Raw genomic sequence first — 23,065 nt, forward strand, 5'->3', positions numbered from 1 at the left:
AAATTGAGAGTGTTCAAAAAAGATTCATTAGATTTTAGTTTCTTAAATCATTTTGTTGCTATCCCTCCTGGAATAATGAAAGTAGTATTTCGTACTCATCTCTTTTGTCTCTTTTTAATTTTGAAAGTTTGCAACACAGAAGAAATAATATTGATATAAAATGCCTCCATAATTTATTAACAAGTTCTGTAAATAGTCATCTACTGTCCAGGATAGCAATACATGTACCCAGAGAGAACTGTAGGACCAGTAAAACATTTAATATAAACTATGCTAGGACATGTTATTACAAGTACTCTGCACTTCTTAGAATCTGTTCCTTCTATAATAAGCTGAGCAATATTGACATCTTTCAGGATAGAGCCACACTCTTGAGAGAAATAAATACCGGTAGCGTTCAAAACACTCCATAAGTATTTTGCTAATAAATAGGTCTTAACTGGTTTGCATATTGTATTTTTGGTCTTCTTTCTTAAACTATTTCATATCAATTATCATTACTAACTCACTCCCAATTCTCTTAATATTGCTGACTTAACGTAGGTCTAGTCCCTCATCAGTTATCGTATTATTGTTACTAATCTGTGACTAGTTATTTGCATTTCATCACTGGCTCTATTACTTTAATATAATCTAAGTTTTCTTCATACTGTAAATACTTTTGTTTTTGTTTACCGAGATTTACATATAATATTTGCTTGATATCTTTTGTTGAGTAGTATTGGATTGTAACTGTTTAAATTTAAATACCATTATTATATGTATTACTACTGTTATTTTCACTTTTCTCTACTCTGTAATTACATTGTTGAGTGGATTAAATAAATAAATAAATAAATAAATAAATAAATAAATAAATAAATAAATATTTCTTCATTACGATTAATAAAATTTTCTGAGAAGATGGAAATATAATAGAAATAGTGTCATTTTATGAGGATTTTTGTAGAGACACAAAAAATAAAGATACACAGAAGAAATAATTGCAAACCCTATTGTTGATCTGTGATCATTACAACATTCAGCATGTTTGTCTAGGCTTTGTATGATCCGATTATTATTGAAAATTAATTTTACAAAATACAATGCCTTATATTGGGCAAATCGCAATATAGTGAACATTAGAAACTCCACCCACGACCCCTTCCACTTTTCCCCTACTAGCTCAACAGACACTATATGCGATAGGCGAGTGTTGTGGGTTGGGATAACTTCCCCTACTGGCATTCGCTATATTGCGATTTATCCCTTATATTTTTTAACTGATCTGTGGAATGTGGGAAGCAGGCCTTGCAAATGCCATCCAGCGAAATGTGAAGACTGTAAACTACTGGATCAGCATTTTCAAGTTCATGGGCGATAAGGCTTCAAGATGCACTGAAGACAGGGAGCTGAGGAGAACTGCACTACAGGAAGAAGCAGCAACCCTGAATGTAAACAGAGAAAAAATAACAATTACAATTACAATTTTTCAAATTAATAAAATCCTGCGACACTTGAGGATATAGCAGAGATAGTTGATACGTTTAAAAAAATGTGGGGATGTGATCAAAAAGTGCAAGTAAAGTGAAACTGGAAAAGATCGTGAAGTATAGGGGAGAGAGAAAGTGTATAAGTAGATGTGTAGAATAAAATATAAGTATTTATAGGAAGTGAGAATAGTGACAATGGATTAGGTGTAAGCAGAATAGTGAGTAAGTGAAAGTGAGCGCAACTAGGAAAGAGTGAAAATAGTGAGAAAGAGTTGAGAGAAGTGAACAAGTGACAGCATAAAATTAGTACTAACATTTGAACGTTGGAACAGTAAATGAATATAAGAGAAAGATAGGAGAAAAGGTCAAAGAACAAATAGGACAAATAATTCAATATGATAATTTATAGACATAAATTGAAATTGAGCTTTAGTGAATAGTAGTTAGAGGAAAAAGGGGGTATGAAAGGAGTATATAATATTTTATATATATTAGAATTAATGAACAAATAGAGAATAGCAAATGAAATGTAGGAGAAATAATGAAGGGGAGTTTGACCAAATAACAAAAAAAGTACATAGTGTAATTGGGAGTATTTGTGTAGATGAGTACTGCAAATAATGTGTTATTGTAATAATATGTTAATGGTGGCACCGGATACAGAAATGTGAGGTACACCATTACATGTAAAGAAGTGCTGTGACGAAATATACCATATCATATCAAATTAATAAAATATCATATCTCATTCCTAGGTTAACAAAAGAAGATGATTGTAGTTCCCAAAATTTGAATGATATCTGCAGGCTGTGTAAAAAAATAATTAAAATTCTTCTATTAGTTTATGAGAAAAATTCACATATTGTAAAGGGTCGTTCAAAAGGGGCGTCGGTTTTGAATCGTTTGGTATTATTTTGTTTGTTGGTTGTCGATATTATTTTATTTCATTTTCGATATCCATAAACATTCTGACTGTTGCCTCAGTCTGAATTTCTCGCAGTTCGTCATTGTGTGTCTAGCCATGGACCGGTTTACTATAACTGCTTTGGTTTATCTTGTCTCAGTAGCAATAAAACCAAGTCCCTTCAAATGAGGGTGGAAATTATAGGAGGGTTGTAAATTTTCAGGATTCCTTTCAAAACCTTGTTATTGTACAGGTTACCAGAACTCAGTTTCTTGAAAGACAAGCTCAGTGACGGAACTACACAGTACGAAGAGAGATATTTTGTTATTTTATTTTGTGCTACAGATTGTATCAACTAGTCTCTTCCGCCACTGGATGGATGGACGGCATCGTTCCACTTCTCCCGTTGCCATAACAACACAGACGAAGCGGGGTGATGCTGTGAATGAATGTTGATGTCATAAGATGTCATAAGGTCACACACGTGGGTACTCATATCTCTATTGGCTATCTCTCAAAGCACAAACCATAACACTGATATACACATTTTTATACTACCCTAGTTACAAAATTAGATCACTGTTAATCTCCTGGTCTTTTAATCCCTCCATACAGGAAATAGCATATGCAGGAGAGCGCATGATTTTTAAACTGATGTTATAACTAATATTATCTATCTACTTCGCTCCAATAGATGACGCAATATAAGCACATTCCTTTCACGGTTGATCTCCTGGTGGGAGAACAGTATCTCCTTTCTCTCTCTTTTCACAGTGAGACAAGATTCATCACACAGGCCTTATTGTGCAACGTGTGGTTCGTGATAGTGTGACTGTTAGTTCAATGAAATGGGTTCTTCGCCATTCCCAAGAATTATGCATAGAATGTACTACAGTAAGGCGGAAAAAAAAAAGAAAAAAAAAAATCGCGCGCATCCACACACACATGCGCACGCTCCCCTTCTCCCTCTCTCTGTGTGCATGCATATTACATGCCTACCAATTTTACTTACATGTGATTCGGGTTCTGCATTTTTTCAGATAGATGGCAGGACTGTGACCCATTTTTCTAGTTGCACACCACTTCGGCGGGCCACATTATGCATGATACGTATCTGTGGAGAGTTATGTCGTGTACTAAGGTGAGTGTATGTAAAACAAGTGGCGTGTAACAGTAATTTATCATATGCTTCTATCCAAACGTGAAAATTTATTTTCTGCTCGAGTTCTCTTCTTTTCTCAAAATTTGCCATCCTTACGAATTTGTCACCCTGGCCCGGGATACATATGCCCATGCATAAAATACAGGGCTATGTACAGCTGCAGATTAAAACTTGCGTCTGTCATTTAAGTGTAAGAACAGACATTCTAATAATGATTCCAAGCACAATCGCACTGGGCGAGCATGAATGTGTCCGAAGTAGCAACACAGAGCTCAACAGGCATAAATGCAAATAGAAACAAGCACAAGTGGAAATGAAAATGAAACACACAGAATTGCTGTAAAACATGTACAGTACATTGGTAATACTGCATTAAGTCTCTCTTGTAGGTGAATTAGCTACATAAACTGGTGGAATACAACTCTGACACGAGTGGAAAATAACTTACTATCAATGTGACTGAACCGGTACATTTCTTTTTTCTGAGAAGGGACCAAACAAAACAAAATATATGGTACCGGTAATCACTAAAAACAAAAAGGATTCCCAATAGCTTTAAAATAAAAAAATATACTTTTGAAACAGGTCAGTTCAAATATTTTGATGTTTTGATAGACAATACTAATGACAGAAAACACGAAATACTTAAAGAGACTATATAATGCAAACAAAACTTTTTATGCTGTTCACAAATTATTATCTCCCCGTTTTTTAACCGAAATTTAAAAATCATTTTGTACAAAACACTAATCGAACCTGTACTATTATATGGATTGGAAACATGAAACTTAACAAATTAATGGTTTTTGAAAACAAAGTTTTGAGGAAAATTTTGGTCCAATTTTTGACCAACTTGAAAACAAGTGGAAAATTCGACATAATATTCATATTCACAAACTTTATAACCAACTGTCAATTTTAGATGTAGCAGTAATTTCATAGAAGACGGGCACTTGGTTGAATATAGTAAGTATTGCCAACTTTTTTACTTCAGAGTTAAATGTTAGTGATTTTTAGTGACTTTTATATGTTAGTTCTAGGTTTTTATGCTAGGTGTAGCCGTGATGTTTTTTTCAATCTGATTGGTTATAGTTGTCATTTGTTCTAAAATTTTCGTTAATTTTGAATGGGTAATGATGTTGTCAGTTATTCTTGGTTGTTTGACGTGAGTGGTTGTTATATTGTTCTGATGGCTAAAGGTATTGGAAGTTTGTCGTGTCATGATATTTGTGAAAGATGTGTGAACATATAACAGAGTATTAAATTTTGTGTCGATTTTGGTTTAGTTATTTTGCTATTGAATAGGAATTGTGTTGGTTGTTGAGGAGAAAACTGTGTTTCTGTGGTTCCAAGGAATTATTTACTGAATTTTCCATGTAAGTTAAGGTGTAATAAGTGTTGGAAAAAATTTCATTTTGTGTAAATATATGGTTTAATTATGCGAAGCTGACTATATGACAAAGTGTTGGTTTAGTTCTTTGTTGCCTGCATGGTTGAAGACTGTGTCATATACTGGAAGTGGAGTCGTTGTCGTTGAAGACGTCAATGAGAACTGAATTTTGTTTGATAAGATGATAAATTATTGTTTTGTTTTGTGTTTTGGTAACTTGTTGGGGTAAAGTGCGGACGAAAACTACCAGAAAAGTACTGCCAACTATGAAGTTCGAATGCCATCAAACACCAAAAAAATCAAAGATGAAATATAAACATATTTTCATTTTTAAATGACTTGTTGTTCTTTAAAAATATGAATATCTGTTTGATTTTCCATCTTTGATTTTGTGATGTTTGGTGGCATTTGAACTTCATAGTTGGCAGAACTTTTTGGTAGTTTTTGTCAGCCATGTTGGATTTTGCCTGCCTTCTAGGAAATTACCAAAAAAATATACTTTTGAAACAGATCAGTTCTAATATCTTGATGTTTTGATAGACAATTCTAATGACAGAAAACACGAAATACTTAACAGACTACATAATGCAAATATTGGCAACAGGCCATGACTGTTTGGCCAAACACCTGCATAGAATTGGAATATATCAGTCCCCTAACTGCCCATTGTGCAACTCAAACCAAGAAATGGATTCGGAACACCTCAAAATCTGTGCTTCAGTGGCTGGTCATGATAATATCTTTGAAAAATATTGGAGTGCAAGAGGTCAAATGACTTTATTGTCAAACGCCTGCCATTAGAAAACAACAACAACATAATGCAAACAAAACTTTTTATGCTGTTCACAAATTATTACCTCCCCGTTTTTTAACCAGAAATTTAAAAATTATTCTGTACAAAACACTAATCGAACCTGTACTATTATATGGATTGGAAACATGAAGCTTAACTAAAAAGGAAAAACACAAATTAATTGTGTTTGAAACAAAGTGTTGAGGAAAATTTTTGGTCCAATTTTTGACCCACTTGAAAACAAGTGGAAAATTCGACATAATATTTATATTCACAAACTTTATAACCAAATGTCAATTTTAGATGTAGCTAATACGGACCAGAAGATTAAATTGGGCAGGACATGTTATACATATGGATGACTCCAGCAGCGCAAAACAAATATATATGAACAACTTTAACAACAAAGGGCCACTGGGAAGACCTCGAAGTAGATGGAAAGATGAAATTCAGAAGGAATGCATGGAAATAGGAATTACCAACTGGGAGGAACTAGCAAAAGACAGAACAGAGTGGAAGTGCTTTGTGAAATCGACATAGAGTCGACATGCTCCATAATGTCCTCTGATTGATTGATTGATAGGAGGGACGAAAGACTTGCACTGCACCCTGAGGCTTATTGTGCTTACCTCCTTTAGTATGGATGATTGTTTAAGTCTGCAGGACCGCATTCCTGTCAGTATCGTGATACACTGTCTGGTGCCATCTGTTGATTCAGCGAACATCACCCAGTTCCAATGGAGTCCAAAACAAAAGCTCCTCTGTGCCCCTGGGACTTCTGCAGCCTCCTCAGATCGATGTCTGTCATTTGGGTGCAAGTCACAGTACTGGTACTACATCCTCTGTTGACCTGAAACTATTGAAAGAAGATAAGAGTCGCATAGTTGCAAAAGCAGCTACATCACAATCACATATTTTTTTTCGAAACAGAAAAAAACATTATAACCTTATTGTATGACTAATTTTAAAAAGTTGAACTGTTGTAACATTTAGGAATGAGATGGATGGAAATAGGCCTATACACGTAAAATATAAACATTAAAAAAATTACATTTTTCTAAATAATTAGGATATTATTTTGGATGTATCTGGTTTTTAAACAATATAATTATGATGTATGTAGTTTTGAAACAACACATAAGAATTTATCCAGTTACACAGCAACACAAATATTTCGTAATAGTATTATATGTTCAAACAACTTAGATAATGAGGATTTATACAGTTTCAGAGTAACACAAATATTAACAGTATTTTATGATCAAACAACTAATATGACATAGATAAACCACTACTAACATGCAGATAAAACCACACAAGAATACTTTTAATAATCGACAATGAATCTTGCGTTTGTAACCTTCAATCAAATGCTGCTGTCCCTGTTCAGAAGCGCGCCCTTTTACTTTATAAACTAATGACGGATACTTGACTGTTCGTCATTCACCCATATGAAGCCAGTTATATTGACCAATTTACCAACAGAGTCGTTGCTCTGCCTTAAGAGACTGGTCTACACTACGCCTGTGAGGAGATGAAATTATTATGGAGATTTCTTGGGATGTCACAGGGAATAGGAGCTTCTGGAGAAAACCCCTAAGGTGTTACCTGGATCACGGGCTAGCCCAACACGAGTTATAAATCTAGGGCACGCCGGGGAGCGAACCCAGGTCCAAGAGATTATAAGTCCAGTGCTCTAGCTACTGGACCACCTTGGTGGCTCGTATAGTAGTGAATTATCCCAGACTTACTAAAAGTGTTAATACCCCTACACATACTGGTAGTAATTTATATAATAAACTTCCCCCACGTGTTAAGCCTCATTCATAACAATAGTATGTTTAAAAGATGTTAAAAATATAGCCTATTATTGACACACATGTTAAAGTGCACATAAGAATATTTGAATATAAAGTTTTAAAATTAAACCATTTATTCTTGTGTATATTGTCCTTCTGTACTCTGCCTGACAATGCATGTATATATCGGCCAGAACCTCAATCAGAGATAGCACAATAATGTATTATTAAATAATTGTTACAAGTTCTACTCACTTTATGTCAAGATATGTCGAACAACATAACCAATAAGTTAAATGGAAGTAGCCTAAACTATGAACATTATAGTTGAATCGTGCGATACCCATTTAATTTAAGATCAAAAGCTTGATTTATTCAAATTCTACACTATTACAATATTTCACAATCATAATTAATATAAAATCCTCACATCAAGAATGCGTACGTAACACAAAGACAAATTTTGAATATCCGGCACTAGCATGACTATCCCCTCCCCCTTTTATCATTGTAGCCAACGTTATGCTAGAGCGTACTACCCAAACCAAAATGTTGGCGAAATACGCTAATGCGTGATGATAGAAAAACCATTAAAGTATCATAATTACAAAAGCTGTGTAGAGCTAATTCAATCGTAATACTTGGGTTTTGTTTCCCTTAAGTTCTATATTGAAAAACAGAAAAAAAAACAACGCAATGTTTTCGACACTGAATTAAATATCTGACAATCTACGCTGCCAACATATGATGATATTATACATGTATTTATGAACTACTGTTAACCATAAAAACTATTTTAAACTGACATCTGGGTTTTGTGTAATCAATATAAAATGTCTCTATTCTAAAATAATAATAACTGAATCAAGCTATGTTATATAATTGTGAATTATTTTATTAGCAAAACTGTTGCCAACGTAGACGGTGAACTAAACATTACAAATGTTAGCAGTATGCTGTTCTGAATAATTTTCTTGTACCAAAAGGAATGTCTGAAGTAAATAAATATGCTGTTAATACTATGGGAATGTAAATGTTGCTTTTATTAGATGCATAGTCTACATGATTTAGAAGTTACGCTATATTGTACATAAATATGTTTATTTTATTGTGTTGAATATTTTACAGACTCATGCTGTTAAAATTGAAAACTATTAAATACCGGCAGCTAATACTGATACTGTTACCGGTATACATCACGTCATAGTAAATTTAATTATAACTGCGACGTTCATTCCAATCACATCTTTCCCTCACGTTTTGCGGTCAATGATTTGCAAACATGGTTCTTTGATAGTGAATGAAAGATGAATATTTTCCCTGCAACAAAATTACAACGCAAATAAGAGATTAAATGTTCAGGACATCACCATCACTTCGTAAATGAATGAAGTGTTTCTTAGATGTAAAGAGAAGAGACAATCTTTACATCCCTGTCACCATAGTTGTGATGTCTTGTGACCAGTACCGTGCATTTCCATAGCATGTATACAGTCTGATGTAATACCTGTTTGCTTTCAGCAAGTGAATATTCACAGAACACACACTGTAACTTCCCAAACTATTCGTTTCAGACTGCTGATTTTTAAAAACAGAAGCTCCTGAGAAACATTGTTAACTGGTACTTTCATTCACATCACCAGAGGAGAGAAAATCGTCCACTCGAGAGCTGATGGCTTCTGTGACAAAAGCAGGTAAATTATTATTCTTAACGCGACAAGAAATGGAACTTATAAATTGCAAATGCTACATTTCGACTCTTCGAGACTGCCACAGAGGTTGATGTATTTGATTTCTTGTATGTTACAAAAAGTCATTATTATAGAAATTCTTTCAGCCTTATTTTGTTTTCCTTGATATCACAGAAATTTCGTATCCCTATTCCATAATCTGCCACGAGTTTCGTAGCTCATTTTCCCTTATTGAACTCCTTACACACTTACAAATAAAATTAAAATGAAAATAATAAAAAAAAATCATCAAACAAAATTGATTAGCAGTCTTTTAGCTTTCATTTAAGACAATATTTGTGATTCTGTGATACTCTTGAGAGCAGATATATCATTTTCTTTATAATACTGCACTATTTGCCTTTTTTATGACTATGACTAGGTACCATAAAGAGCAAAAGTGAAAATGTATTTAAAAGGCTTCATACATTGTTATGAAACTATGTTAAGGAAATAGAGGCTCTACTTAAAATAATATGAGAAAAGAGATTTCTTGTAGGTCCTTCTCCTTAAATTGAGAATTGCAGTAGTTGTCAAAAATGATAAAAATTAAAAAATACATAAAATCAAAGTTGAGGTCCTATAAACAGCTCAAAGTACGAAATTTTTATACATATTATTATTATTATTATTATTATTATTATTATTATTATTATTATTATTGTGTTCTTTCTCTGACACATCGTCAAGTGAGATGTACTGCCTGATAATAGATGTACATATCAGCCAGAACCTCAAACAGAGGATTATTATTATTATTATTATTATTATTATTATTATTATTATTATTATATTGGTACCATAGATGTACATATATAATTTCAAGAATCTGTTTACTTTTCAGCAATGGGTCCCATGCTGATAGAAGAGAGCTCTCCAGAGAAAATTCCACACCATCTCGAGGTTCTTGTTACGTCTCTGGACATACCACAAGAAAGCAGTTCATCGTCAACAGATATAAATGATTTAATTGTTGTATTGTTGTACGTCTTAATGATGGAAGCAGGGTATTCACCTTTAAATGTAAAAGAGTCTGGGGCTTTCCACAGTGATGATGGCTTTAGTATTAGAAAATTGAAAAGCTTTGTAAATATGCCAATGAACTGGAAAAATCCACAACAAAACACTTACGAAATGTCTTTTTTTCTCGGAGTGTTCTCTGAATATCCATGCAGACTTGTAGTCATTGCATCAGAGGACATTGTCATTGTTAATTTACTTGTTTCAAATTTGAGTGACGAAAAACAGACCTATGTCGTAGGAATTCAGTCTTCAAAATATGTTGTTAATCCGACATCTGCTTTCATTCCATCTAAATTTGCTAAATTGAAAGATCTCTCCTTGAAATTTAAGAACAGTATTGCAAGTCCTGCTAGAAGTGTTATTTTGACTAAAGAGGGCATACTGAATGCTAGTCTTATGGGTATTCCTGAGGAAATAAGGACTAAAATATTCAAAAACATTAAAGTGTCAGATTTCTTGAACGTATCAGTGGCCTGTAAAGACCTGAATGAAGCAGCTAAGGAAGAAAGGCTATGGAGGTATTTTGTGGAAAGAGATTTGAATGTCAACGGGACAGGAGTGAATCAGAATGTCACGTGGAAAGAGAAATATAAAAGAGCATATAGAAACGGGAAGATTAAACTCCAAATCTGCAAACACCGAAGGCAACTCTGGAAGTAATGCACATTCTGCATGCGCTGCCATCTCCATGGAGATGCTGGTTATTTATTGTGTTATTAGTGAGAGTTAGTTGTTCCAAATGATTCCGTGCAAATCCACTTAAATTGCTTAAAAACTGTTTTGTGTATAAGGGATTGAAATGGACGCCGAAAATCAGTCAGGTCACGCCACTGTCTTGGATCAAAGATCCTTCACTGAAATAGAAACTTTACGTGGACGTACACTGCTGTAACTTCATGAATTGCTTCGAGAGAAGTGTGTGGTGACTCTACAATACACTGTAGAACCATTTCCCGGTGATCTCGATGTTTCTGTGGTCATATTGTCATAGAAGCTAACCAATACCCTGCGAGACCTACTGCCCATGTCTCACTTCCTGAGCTGTTTCTTTGTGGGGCGAGACGCAGAGAGGGAGAGTGGGAGAGTCTGTGTACCACATTTGCAGTTAGTAGCCTACTACCTTACATTCAACACATCAGCCTTTTCAGGATTGCTTTCATCAGCTATAGAGCAAGATCAGCCATCGACAAGCGAATATTCTGCTGTCCCCTCACAAAACAAATTATGTCCTTCTCATTAATTCCTGTAACTAAACACTAATACCAGTTGGTAGACTATAGTCTCTATTCGAGATCATCGACCTAATCGCAATTACGGTTGTTGCACAGTCTAGTATATACAGTCATGAAGCTCAATACGTAGTAAATATGCAACCATAGATAGTTGCTTACCTCTAGGATCGCTAATATCGCCTCATTACAGACAATGCGAAATAGTACCGGCATAGTCTATTGTTCCTAGCACCCTCACAACTCAAGCTTCGTGACTATATATACTAGACTGTGGTTGTCGTGTGTACGCAACCGTAAACTCTTTCCTCTATGGCAGTGTTTCTCAAACTTTTTCGACTGTGAAACCCCTTTAACCTAACATATAGCTGCAGAATCCTTGTAATATTTTATTAGTATTTAATAATTAACAGACGAGTGAAAGTTAGTATCTCAATAAATAATTCTGTTCAGTGGGACGAATGTGTTTGCTTTTAAGCCTGCAATCTGGTTTTATAGCAGAAAGTTGTCTCATTTCTACTTCTGCATTTTGTCTGTTTCGGTATCTTGTTTTAGTGCACACATACGCAGAGAATCCAGTGATGAAATTGATAAGTATTATGTTCTGTTTTAGATGTTTAATAATAATAATAATAATAATAATAATAATAATAATAATAATAATAATAATCGTGACGCTACAGTCGACGAAGGGCCAAGACTGACCAGCTGGCTGCTGGCCTCACAGCCACATGCCGAAGCAGAGGTGGGCGATCATCCAACCAGAATGGAGGTATCATGTGGTTAGCACAATGAGCCCCCCAGCTGTTATAGCTGGTGTGCGTAACCGAATTTCGTTGCCTATCGTAGCTCCCCAAGTGCATCACGATGCTGGGTGGGCACTACTGGCCGAAATTTTATGAGAAAATTTCTTCCCCCATGAGGACTCGAACCAGAGCGCATTCCGTAATGCGAGTCCTAGGCAGGATGTCTTAGACCACGACGCCATGGCGTGGGACAATAATAATAATAATAATAATAATAATAATAATAATAATAATAATATTATTGGTGGTTTCATGTTATTATTCATATTTTCATAACATTTATATATTTTTATAGTATCTATTAAATATAAAATACCCACTGGTGCAACTCAATCAGCTACCAATCCAGAGATGCACTCGGCGCGGGTTCGCTTGGGCTGATACCTGGTTGGGTTTTTCCAGTGGTTTTCTCCAACCATAAGGAGAATGTCAGGTAATATATGGCGAATCCCCGGCCTCATCTCGCCAAATACTTTGTCGCTATCACTATGTCGCAATCCCATCAGTGCTAAATAACCTAGTAACAGATACAGTGTCGTTAAATAAACAAGTAAAAAAAAAAGTATAAAATAAAATTTAAAATCACGGAACCCCGGCAATATACTTTGAGGAATGCTGCTCTATGGTAATTCAGCATTTGTCCAGACTGAATGAAGAGTGGCCTAGTGTGTACATAAGTTTTCGGAAATTGCCATCAAAGATAATAGTGATGGTGGTAATCATGATTAGAGTCTCCCTATTATAAACAGTAAAGACCTCTGCATTGGCATAGGCTAATGTTTTCAGAACATGTAATATGCTACCGTGCCGCAGACTGCAGCTACCATGACGGTCTGAGCAGACCTAAGAGACATGGCTTTGAGGGGTTAGGTACCGCTTACAGAAGTAACATTTTGGAAATATTCAACATTTTTTCCCTCCATTACTGTATCTTCTACAATAATGAAAATTATCATGTGTAAAACACTGTCCTTCTGCTATATGAAATAATATTTTTACGATTAAAAAAAAAAAAAAATTATTTCCATTTTTTTTTTTTTTTTTTCAAAATGCAGTTCACTGTGCAGTGATGAAGCATTTCCCTCATAACTCAAAAACTACCACCAACATTCTGTGATGAAATTTTTTGTGTGTATTTATGCATGTCATGTCTACAATATGATGCAAGATCACTTCTCTACCTTTGATAGATTGTCTGATAAAAAATAAATTCATTTTAAAATGGTCAAATATCAGTCCTTTCTTCTAACACAAAATAAAAAAATAAAATATTATTTATTAAGGAATGTAGTTGAAAGAGCATGATATTGTAAACATGAGTTTCAGCAATAAAATAAAAGTGAGAGAACATGAAAAAGAGGGTCCACACCTGCGGAGTAACGGTCAGTGTGTCCGGCCGCGAAACCAGGTGGCCAGGGTTCGAATCCTGGTCAGGGCAAGTTACCTGGTTGAGGTTTTTTCCGGGGTTTTCCCTCAACCCAATATGAGCAAATGCTGGGTAACTTTCGGTGCTGGACCCCGGACTCATTTCACCGGCATTATCACCTTCAAATCATTCAGACGCTAAATAACCTAAGATGTTGATACAGCGTCGTAAAATAAAATAAAAACAAAACAAACAAACATGAAAAAGTTAACAAGTTTGAGTTATGAGGGAAACGCTTCACAGTGAACTGTGAACTGCCATAATTTTTTTTAAATCGTAAATTTTTTTTTCATATAGCAGAAGGACAGTGTTTTACACATACCAATTTTCATTATTGTACAACATACAATAATGGAGGGGAAAAAATGTTGATTATTTCCAAAAATTTTACTGCTGTAAGCTGTACCTGTAAGCACTAGGAAGTTCTCGGCTCAGGAAGTGAGACACGGGCAGTAAATCACTCTGGACTTCACTGCAGAGGTCATTGTTGCCATTGTTTTGGAAGAAGACAGACAGATGACTCAGGCATAGCTCATAGGAAATTGCACCCAAAAATTCGCCAGAACCGACCACAGCTATTGAAGTCTGGTGTGCTGCTTTTCCACAATAATGCAGGACTCCATATCGCTGAGTCCATCTGACTATGACCTTTTCCCCAAAATGAAAATCCCACTTCGGGATCAACATTGTACAATGTTAAATGACCTGAATACAGCTGTGACCTGACACATCTGAGAGCTAAACTTCAAAGGCGAATTAAACGGCATCCACAGCTACAACAATGTAACACTCCAAGAGGACTATTTTGAATGTTCTGGATGTAAGTGGATTGCAAAAATAAAATGTATGGCAATTGAGTAACTCAATGCATTATTTCTGGATCACCTTCATATATATCGGTTTCTGAAACTGTATTATTGTTAGAAATATATATTGTGAACAATAATTTTATCATAACTCATGGATAAGAATGTGTAACAACAAGGATTCTGTAAAGTATGTTTAAACTAAAAATGTTAAACAAATTCGTGCCTCCAATTTTTCATCTCAAATGCTAATTGAATTAGAGAAATGAACACACATCATATATAATATCGGTTAATAAGGGAGAAAAATTCACTCCGGTGGTGGGGATTGAACCTAGGACCCACAGTTCTGTGCACTGGGTGCTCTACCACTGAGCCACACCAAGGCTCAATCTGCTGCACCAGATCGAATCTTTCGCTTTTGTTTTTCTCTCTTTGTGGCCTTACTCTATGTTCGACATATGAAGGGTACATGGGAAAAACGAACAAGGGTGATGTCGTTATCTAATTCACTGTATTACTACAAACTTTAGTGTTATGTTTATCAAGGAGTAATAAAACCACGGATACACTCATCATTTCCTTCATTTCAAGTAGAAACACCAATAAATTTTGCAGCAATGTACAGAAATAGATCATTATCTTACCTTTAATGGAAATGTGACATAGTTCGTTTTTCCCATGTACCCTTCATATATTATATCATACAAGGTGCGCACTCATATGAGTGAACTGTGCAACCAGGACTTCACAGTTTATATGCACTGTTAGATGAATAATCTATGTAAAGATGATTAATTTCCTGGTCCTACAGAATTATCTGCTATGGTTATTATTGGATTTGTGATATGAAGACTGATAATGATTAAGGGAGGAGATGAGAAAAATTTTTGTCATTTTTCGAGAAAAAACAATTTTCGTTTTTTTTTTTTTTCCTTCAAAATATAATCAGAGACTTCATATGTTGGCCAAATTTTATCAACATAATAGTCCTCTATATTTATGATGTAATTATATTTCGCAATTACAATCAGGTTTTCTTGATGAAAAACTCAAATTTTTAATTTAATTCTCCCACACTTCCATTTTTACTTCATTTACTCACATTCAGATACTTAGGCTTCAACAAATTTCATGCTAAGAAGTTGAAATTTTTACTGCATGCTTGGATTAAAAAAAAATAATAATAAAAATTTTTAACTGGCTGGATTACATTTTTTTTCATTTCACTCATATATTGAAAACTGAAGTTATGGCTCTCCTGTTAATTTTATGCATATCAAAGAGGCTGTACAATTTTCTTTTAGGCCTGTAACTTATATTTGGTGGGAGTACAAACATTTTGAAAAATGTCCAAATTTGTTTGAAAATCATTTTAATAATTAAATTATTAAACTTATATTAAGGTAACTTGGGGTAATTAATACTAATAACAGGAGGTTGCTGTATAGAAATAAACGAGTCTCTAGATTAAAAGTATATATGACATAGAAATTTCACTCATTTCATCCCTTAAGACACAGCTTCACATATAGTATGACGAATGTACATTTAATTTCCACTAAAACGTAGCTTGTTTTCACAAGTAATATAAATCAGACAAAGAATTTTATATATTAATGTGTAAAAAGTTGCAGCAAAGTCGAACAAAAAATTGTCTGCTAAATGTTAAAGATACATTACCTTTGTTAAAAAGAAAAACTGACTGTTCATCCAAGCACACATATTGAAGGTACTAAAGTTTAGGTAGAAATTTGAATGTTGTTTTTTTTTTTCCAATCGAAATTATTAGTCACACATATTTATTTATTTTTTTTTTATTGTTGTGGAGCAGTGTTTACATACTGAAAGAAAAATTATAAATGGATCTGAGGATACTCTCCATTACTGTAAGATTGAGTTATTTACTGTATTCTTTGTATCTCTGTTCAGACTTTATAGATTTTGTTCAATGTTAGAAAATAAGAAAATACTGCCTTTATTCGAATATAAGACTCCATTGCATGCAAGACCAGACTTAGTTTTCAATAAAAAGCAAATGCATTATATAATGAGGTTTGTAACCCAAGAACAACTTCCCTTACATCTGAATCTCATCAAATGTCCTCCTGACAGACTGTCATTAGAGTTGCTATTGAAAGGCTAACTTGTTTGAAGCAATTTGATTTAGCACTGAGAGTAATAAACATACTAGTCTCTTTCCCTCTCCCCCTCCCCCAAGGGGGGATATACAGGTTTGAGGGTAAAAAAAGTCATTTTTCAATTTGTTTTTTTATAGATCAGACATTTATCTTTATGTCAGTGTCGTAATTTTTACGATATATACAATATTTTGGTAGATATGATCATAAACGTGCAAGTGTGCACTTATTTAGCTCTCCACACATAAGGCATATTTAACGCTCATTTCATGTAACTTGTATTTTTTTCAAAACAGTTTTTGTGATAACTTGGTAAATTTTTAAGATACTTCAGTAAAATTTTGCATGCAACTGTCTTTCATACTTGTGAACAAGATGAACTACAATTATTGCCGTAGCATTTACAGTTTATTAAAAAAAATACCTAAAAAACATTAAAAATTTATATATTATTTTAATGTACCGAAGTACATATGATATTTCCATGCAGATATTCTGCGTCATCATACGATGAAAGAGTAATGGAACGGAGAAAAATTCTCTCCAGCGCCGGGATTTGAACCCGGGTTTTCAGCTCTACGTGCTGATGCTTTATCCACTAAGCATTACTCTTTCAACGTATGATGACGCAGAATATCTGCATGGAAATATATGTACTTCGGTACATTAAAATAATATATATGATATCCGTAAATCACTTCGTGATTTAAGACGGCGCTTATTCCGTCGGATCCGGCCAACTAGTCACTCATAACGAGTGCACTCAGCACATGTGTGGACTTCGGTCCTATGTTCATAGACATCTATGACGTAGTGTAGAGGGTAGCCACTACAGGGAACCCAAGAGTTGGAACTTAAACTGAGACGATTCTGTCCAACGCCGGGGTGGGTATCCAGTGTGGCTTAGTGGATGAAGCATCAGCACATAGAGCTGAAAGCCCGAGTTCAAATCCCGGTGCCGGAGAGAATTTTTCTCCGTTCCATTACTCTTTCATTCATATTAAAAATTTAATTTCTCATAAGAAATTAAAAAAAAAAAAATACTTCTATTGTAGACGTTCCAAAGATTGTAGTTCATATTGTTCATTTGACATTCAGGAATAAATAGAAAAAAGAATGGGTCAGAAATATTCATATTTGTGGACATTATCATAAAAACGGCACATCAGTGCACAAAACGGCCACTTTTTTGTTATGATAATTCCTCATAATGATGAAAGTTCTAGTAAATCTGAAATGTCTACCTATAATTCGCGGGTGCTCGTGTAAAGGTCAAATTGCAAGGTTTGTAAACTTCTCTCCTTTGGTACTGAACAAAATCCTTTTGTTACAAAATATGGAGGACTGTAACTGCATCATAGATGGAAGAATGACTTAACCCCTTTAACACAAGAGAAAAGTAATTGTGGATAGTTCAAATCTGTACTTATTCCAGTTTAGCCAAATCAACTTAACCCCCTTTACACGAGCACCCGCGAATTGCAGAAGCAGTGAATACTGAGCATTTCAAATTGCGAAGTGAAAGAGTCAGTTGCTGAGGAAAAAATGTTGAATTTCCCGAATTTTTAGTGCTCAAACCTGTACATTCCCTCTTAAGCTGAATGTTGTTGCTTATGCATAGTTTTTATATTCTTAGTTAGGTTCTATTTTTGTATGGATCTGTCATATTCTATAATAAAAGATCAGTCTTCCGTATCATGGAGTTATTTGTAATATCATGTCAGTATTCTGAAAAGACACTGCTTGAGACAGCACAGAAAAAAACAAGAGATACACAATCAGATCTTGTGGAAGATCATTTTCCACTTTCCTGCTAGGAATTGGAACTGGATCTGCTATACTTACAGCCAACAATGTCACCTGTTTAGCGGACAACAGGCCTCAAATATCTGATCCATAAATGAACATTTTCTATTTAAGATTTGTGAAGATTAATAATAATAATAATAATAATAATAATAATAATAATAATGATAATGATAATAATATACGTTAAAATAGAATGTACTATTAGAAAAACAAGTAAAATCTATTCTTGAGGCACACAATTAACTGGTATACTGTATAATATGGAAATTTCAACTGACAAATCTAAAGTGATGGCTTTTTTAAGAAAGGAACCAGTCCGTAGCAAAATTTGCATCAATAATAAGATCATCGAACAAGTTAAAAATTTTAGTTATCTCGGTTACCAAATTTCATATGAAGAAGAAAAAGATTTGAATGAGAAAATTATTAAATTCAACTGAGCAATGGGGATAATTAATCAGATATTCAAACCAACCTTAGGACAAAAACACACGCGCACCAGAATTTATAAAACATTGGCCAGACCTATGTACTAAGTTTAGGTAGTGAAGCTTGGATGATTCGTAATATTGATTAGCAAAGATTGACGGCGGGAGAAATGAGATTTATGCGTCGTACAACGGGATACACGAGAATGGATCACATTAAAAATTTTGACATTATGAAAGAACTGCAGATTGAACCGATTACGGAATACCTACAGGAATACAGACAAAACTGGAGATCACATGTCATCAGAATGCCTCATTCTAGAATTCCACGCCAAATTTTAAATTACCTTCCTGTGGGCAAGAAATCCTTGGACAGACCGTTCAAGCGTTGGCAAGAGACTGTAACGGGCCACTAGGCCCAATACATGCAAGGATGATGATGACTGTGTAATATAAGCACGTGAGAATATACAGTAAATCAGGGATTCTTAACCTATGGGTCGCAACTCGAACATGGTCGCTGTAGTTTCTCGAAAAAATGAAATTAAAAAAATGTTAAGGTACTTGGGATTATGATTATATTTTTATAATTATTGCTTATTAAGTTATTATAAAATATTACAACTCTAAATTAATGAATAACTGCTACACTTTTTAAATTGTTTTTATTATAATATCATTGTTTAACTTCAAAATAGGCTCATGGGTCGCGAAAATTTATCGCCCAGTTAACTTGGGTCTTGGCCAAAAAAGGTTAAGAACCCCTGCAGTAAATGCTATTTTTTTTTAAACTGGTTATTTTATGACACTTTATCACCTGCTATGTTTATCTAGCGTCTGAATGAGATGAAGGTGATATCAGCAAAATCAGTCCAGGGTTCATAGCCGAAAATTACTCAGCATTTGCTCTTAACTGAATTAGGGAAAATCCCAGAAAAAACCTCAACCAAGTAACTTGTCCAAACTAGAATTTGAATCTGGGCTTGTTATTGTTATATCCAATTTTCTGTGAGTAATACCAAAGCGAAACCAAATAGTATCATTTAAAAAAATAATATTGCAAACCTTCCTAAGGATTAAAATAAACTTTTTCAAGTATGAATATGTGCGCGCGCGCACACACACACACACACACACACACACACAGATATGCGAGTTTCCCTTTTGCACAGGATTGGTCTCATTCACATTGTTCGGTTTATAACATAGCTAATGAGAAGGGCAGGCTATGGCACGTCACATTCTTAATCATAACGTGGACAATACTGAACTAGTTTGAATCGTCCAATTCCAAAACTGTCTAAATCCATTTTTTTTTAAATTGAGATAATGGGGTTTCGTCATCTACCTAAATGTCTCTAGCAATTTTCTAATGAATGTTGTGCCTAAATTCCCTCTTTCCTTCCATGAATAAGCTTCAAATATGACGAACACTGCAAACAATTAGGAAAAAAGTTATCAGTTTTTGGCGTTTCCTGAAAATGGTTAAGAATGGATGTAGACAGTTTTGGAATTGGAGGCTTCATTATATAAATGCACATTCAACGCGAATTTAAAATAGCAATTCCTTTGCTTTTTTTTTAAATTCTGAATATGTATTTACATTAGGCAATGTCACGATGGCCAAGACTAGACCGAGATAATCATATGACTCTGATTCGCGCAATAGCCTGTCTTTCTCCTTAGCTACGGTTTATAAGACATAATGGAAGCATTTCCATGGCAACTGAGTCAAATTTCTATTCCACAAAATCCTTGGCTCTTTTGTGTGTGTGTGACGTCAAAACATGTACTAAATGACATTACTATCTGTAATAAGATGATGTTCAGATTACACCATGTACCCTTCCCTCTAAAAAAGGACCACAGAATGCATTTAAACAATAACAAATATACTGTATCTATGTGTGTTCTGCCTTACATACAGAATTCATGTGTTTATAAACTGCAAGTTTCCATCTAAATGTTGCAGTCAACATGATACATAATCTCCTGAAATAACAAAACAAGGCAAGAGGCAGGAGTCATACAAAGGTTCAGAAGTTATCAGAACACGTCTATACAGGGTGTTTAAAACAGTATCGTATATGTTTATAGGAGGTCGCATTGGTCGAAACAAACATGTGTCCGGAAACAAATATCTGTTGAGATATGGACCATGCTATATTGTGGCCTATGATATCCACCTGTCTGTCGACCTGGTTGGCAAGTTGGTATAGCGCTGGCCTTCTATGCTCAAGGTTGCGGGTTCGATCCCGGGCCAGGTGGATGGCATTTAAGTGTGCTTAAATGCGACAGGCTCATGTCAGTTGATTTTCTGGCATGTAAAAGAACTCCTGCGGGACAAAATTCCGGCACATCCGGCGACGCTGATATAACCTCTGCAGTTGCGAGCGTCATTAAATAAAACATAACATTTTTTTTTTTTTTCCACCTCTCTGTTATGTAGACACTACAGAAGGTGCTCTATGTGGTTACCACGCATTGTTACACATGTTTCAGCCCTTCTTCTCAGTGAATCACGAACTCTTGCGACCACACATGGCTGTTGTTGGATTTGCTCACATGCATTGGATACACGCTCCTGTAACGTTTGTATGTTATTGATGGGTGCAGTATACACCTATGTCTTTAAATGTCCCCATAGCCAGAAATTCAAAGGATTTAGATCAGGTGATCGGGAAGGCCATGCTACTGGAACTCCTCGACCAATCCATTGCCCATCAAACCTTCAGGTTAGGTATTGTCGCACGAGGTGTAGAAAATGGAGTGTTGCTCTGTCGCGCATAAACAGAAAGACAGCCTACACCACTGAATACTGTACATTCTGTACGTATTTACTAACACAAGTAAAATGACAGACTCCGTAGTATCCTGAACCTTTGTTTACTATATTCTCTGTTTATTTCTGTTGAGGGATGCTACCCACCCCCTACTTTGTCGTAGTGGTGGGGCTTGAGTGGTCAGATGATCCCGAGAGCTATGCCGGCGGTAGCTGTGCTACTGGCAGGGCCTCCCTTGCCGGACAGGTCGAAGGAGATGATCCAGACTAAAAGGGATACCCTGGTCCTCAATGTTGGGGGTTGGGCGTGAGGCCGACTACCTCATCCCAGAAAACTATACAGGTTACGAAACCCATAGGACAGAATCAAAGAAATCAAAGGAAACGACATGGCAAGAAAATGGATTTGACTTTCGGCACATGGAATGTTCGAACGCTTCTTAAAAGTGGAATATTAAAGGCCCTAGTATCTCAACTTGAGCAATATAGACTTAATATTAAGGGGACACTGAACTATATTTTGGAACTTTTTTCCTATTTGACCAATCTTTTTTAAATTTGGAGAAAAAGTTTAATATACACAAGGAAAGTAACATGCAAAATCTCAGCTCATTAGATCCAATACTTTTCAAAATTATAAATATTTCAGTTTTCAATTAATCATTAATTGAAATATCACTTTTAATTATCATTTTTTATTTTTTGGCTTTGTGCATTTGACTGTGACTTCTCAATGAATAGGGGAAGAATTCTGCATATTGATTTTGTTCTGTCACGTAAATTAGTGCAGAAATTTAATTTTTCATTTCTATGACACTTTTTCTCCAATTTTTAAGTTGAGTGTCCCCTTAAGGAAGAATACCAAGGAAGATAGTAAATGGGAAATTTTATAACACCAGATCAGTAGGCCGACCAAAAGCAAGATGGGAGGATGCAGTCCAAAAGGACACAAGAGAACTGTTGGGAGTACGGGGATGGAGACGTCAAGCTGGAGAGAAGAATGGAGGCGACTTCTAAAGGAGGCCAAGGTCCAGTAGGGGCTGTAGCGCCATATGGATAGATGGATGGATGCTACCTACTCTCAAAACATACACCATTGTTTTGTGTTTTTAAACAAATGATTGTAGGCTACAATACAGCATGGCCCATATCTCAACAAATATTTGTTTCTGCACGCATCTTTATGGGAACTTTTTTATAGTTTCGAATTATCCTATAGTCCGGATCAGCTTACTTAATGCCCTAAGGGTGAAACCTAGTCATGTTTTCACTATTACTAAATATGCTAGTGGATTATAGTGATTTTCTAGCTCTCAGGTTGAATTTTCTTTTACCAACTTCGTTTCGAATTTCGGGTACTGA

General features: G+C 35.0%; 2 long non-coding RNA genes across 2 annotated transcripts; one reads left to right on the forward strand and one right to left on the reverse strand.

Moving 5' to 3' along the window:
• Positions 1-840: 840 nt before the first annotated feature.
• LOC138714764 (uncharacterized) lies at positions 841-8,173 on the reverse strand. The gene is made up of 3 exons (XR_011336078.1): positions 7,776-8,173; positions 6,351-6,577; positions 841-1,427 (listed from the first exon to the last, which is right to left on the reverse strand). It is a non-coding gene; the product is annotated as an uncharacterized lncRNA (long non-coding RNA).
• A 101-nt stretch (positions 8,174-8,274) lies between these two features.
• Positions 8,275-16,591, forward strand: LOC138714661 (uncharacterized). The gene is made up of 3 exons (XR_011336057.1): positions 8,275-8,549; positions 9,095-9,214; positions 10,095-16,591. It is a non-coding gene; the product is annotated as an uncharacterized lncRNA (long non-coding RNA).
• The last annotated feature ends 6,474 nt before the right edge of the window (positions 16,592-23,065 follow it).

This window comes from Periplaneta americana, chromosome 2 (genome assembly GCF_040183065.1).
Source record: "Periplaneta americana isolate PAMFEO1 chromosome 2, P.americana_PAMFEO1_priV1, whole genome shotgun sequence".
NCBI classification, from domain to species: domain Eukaryota; kingdom Metazoa; phylum Arthropoda; class Insecta; order Blattodea; family Blattidae; genus Periplaneta; species Periplaneta americana.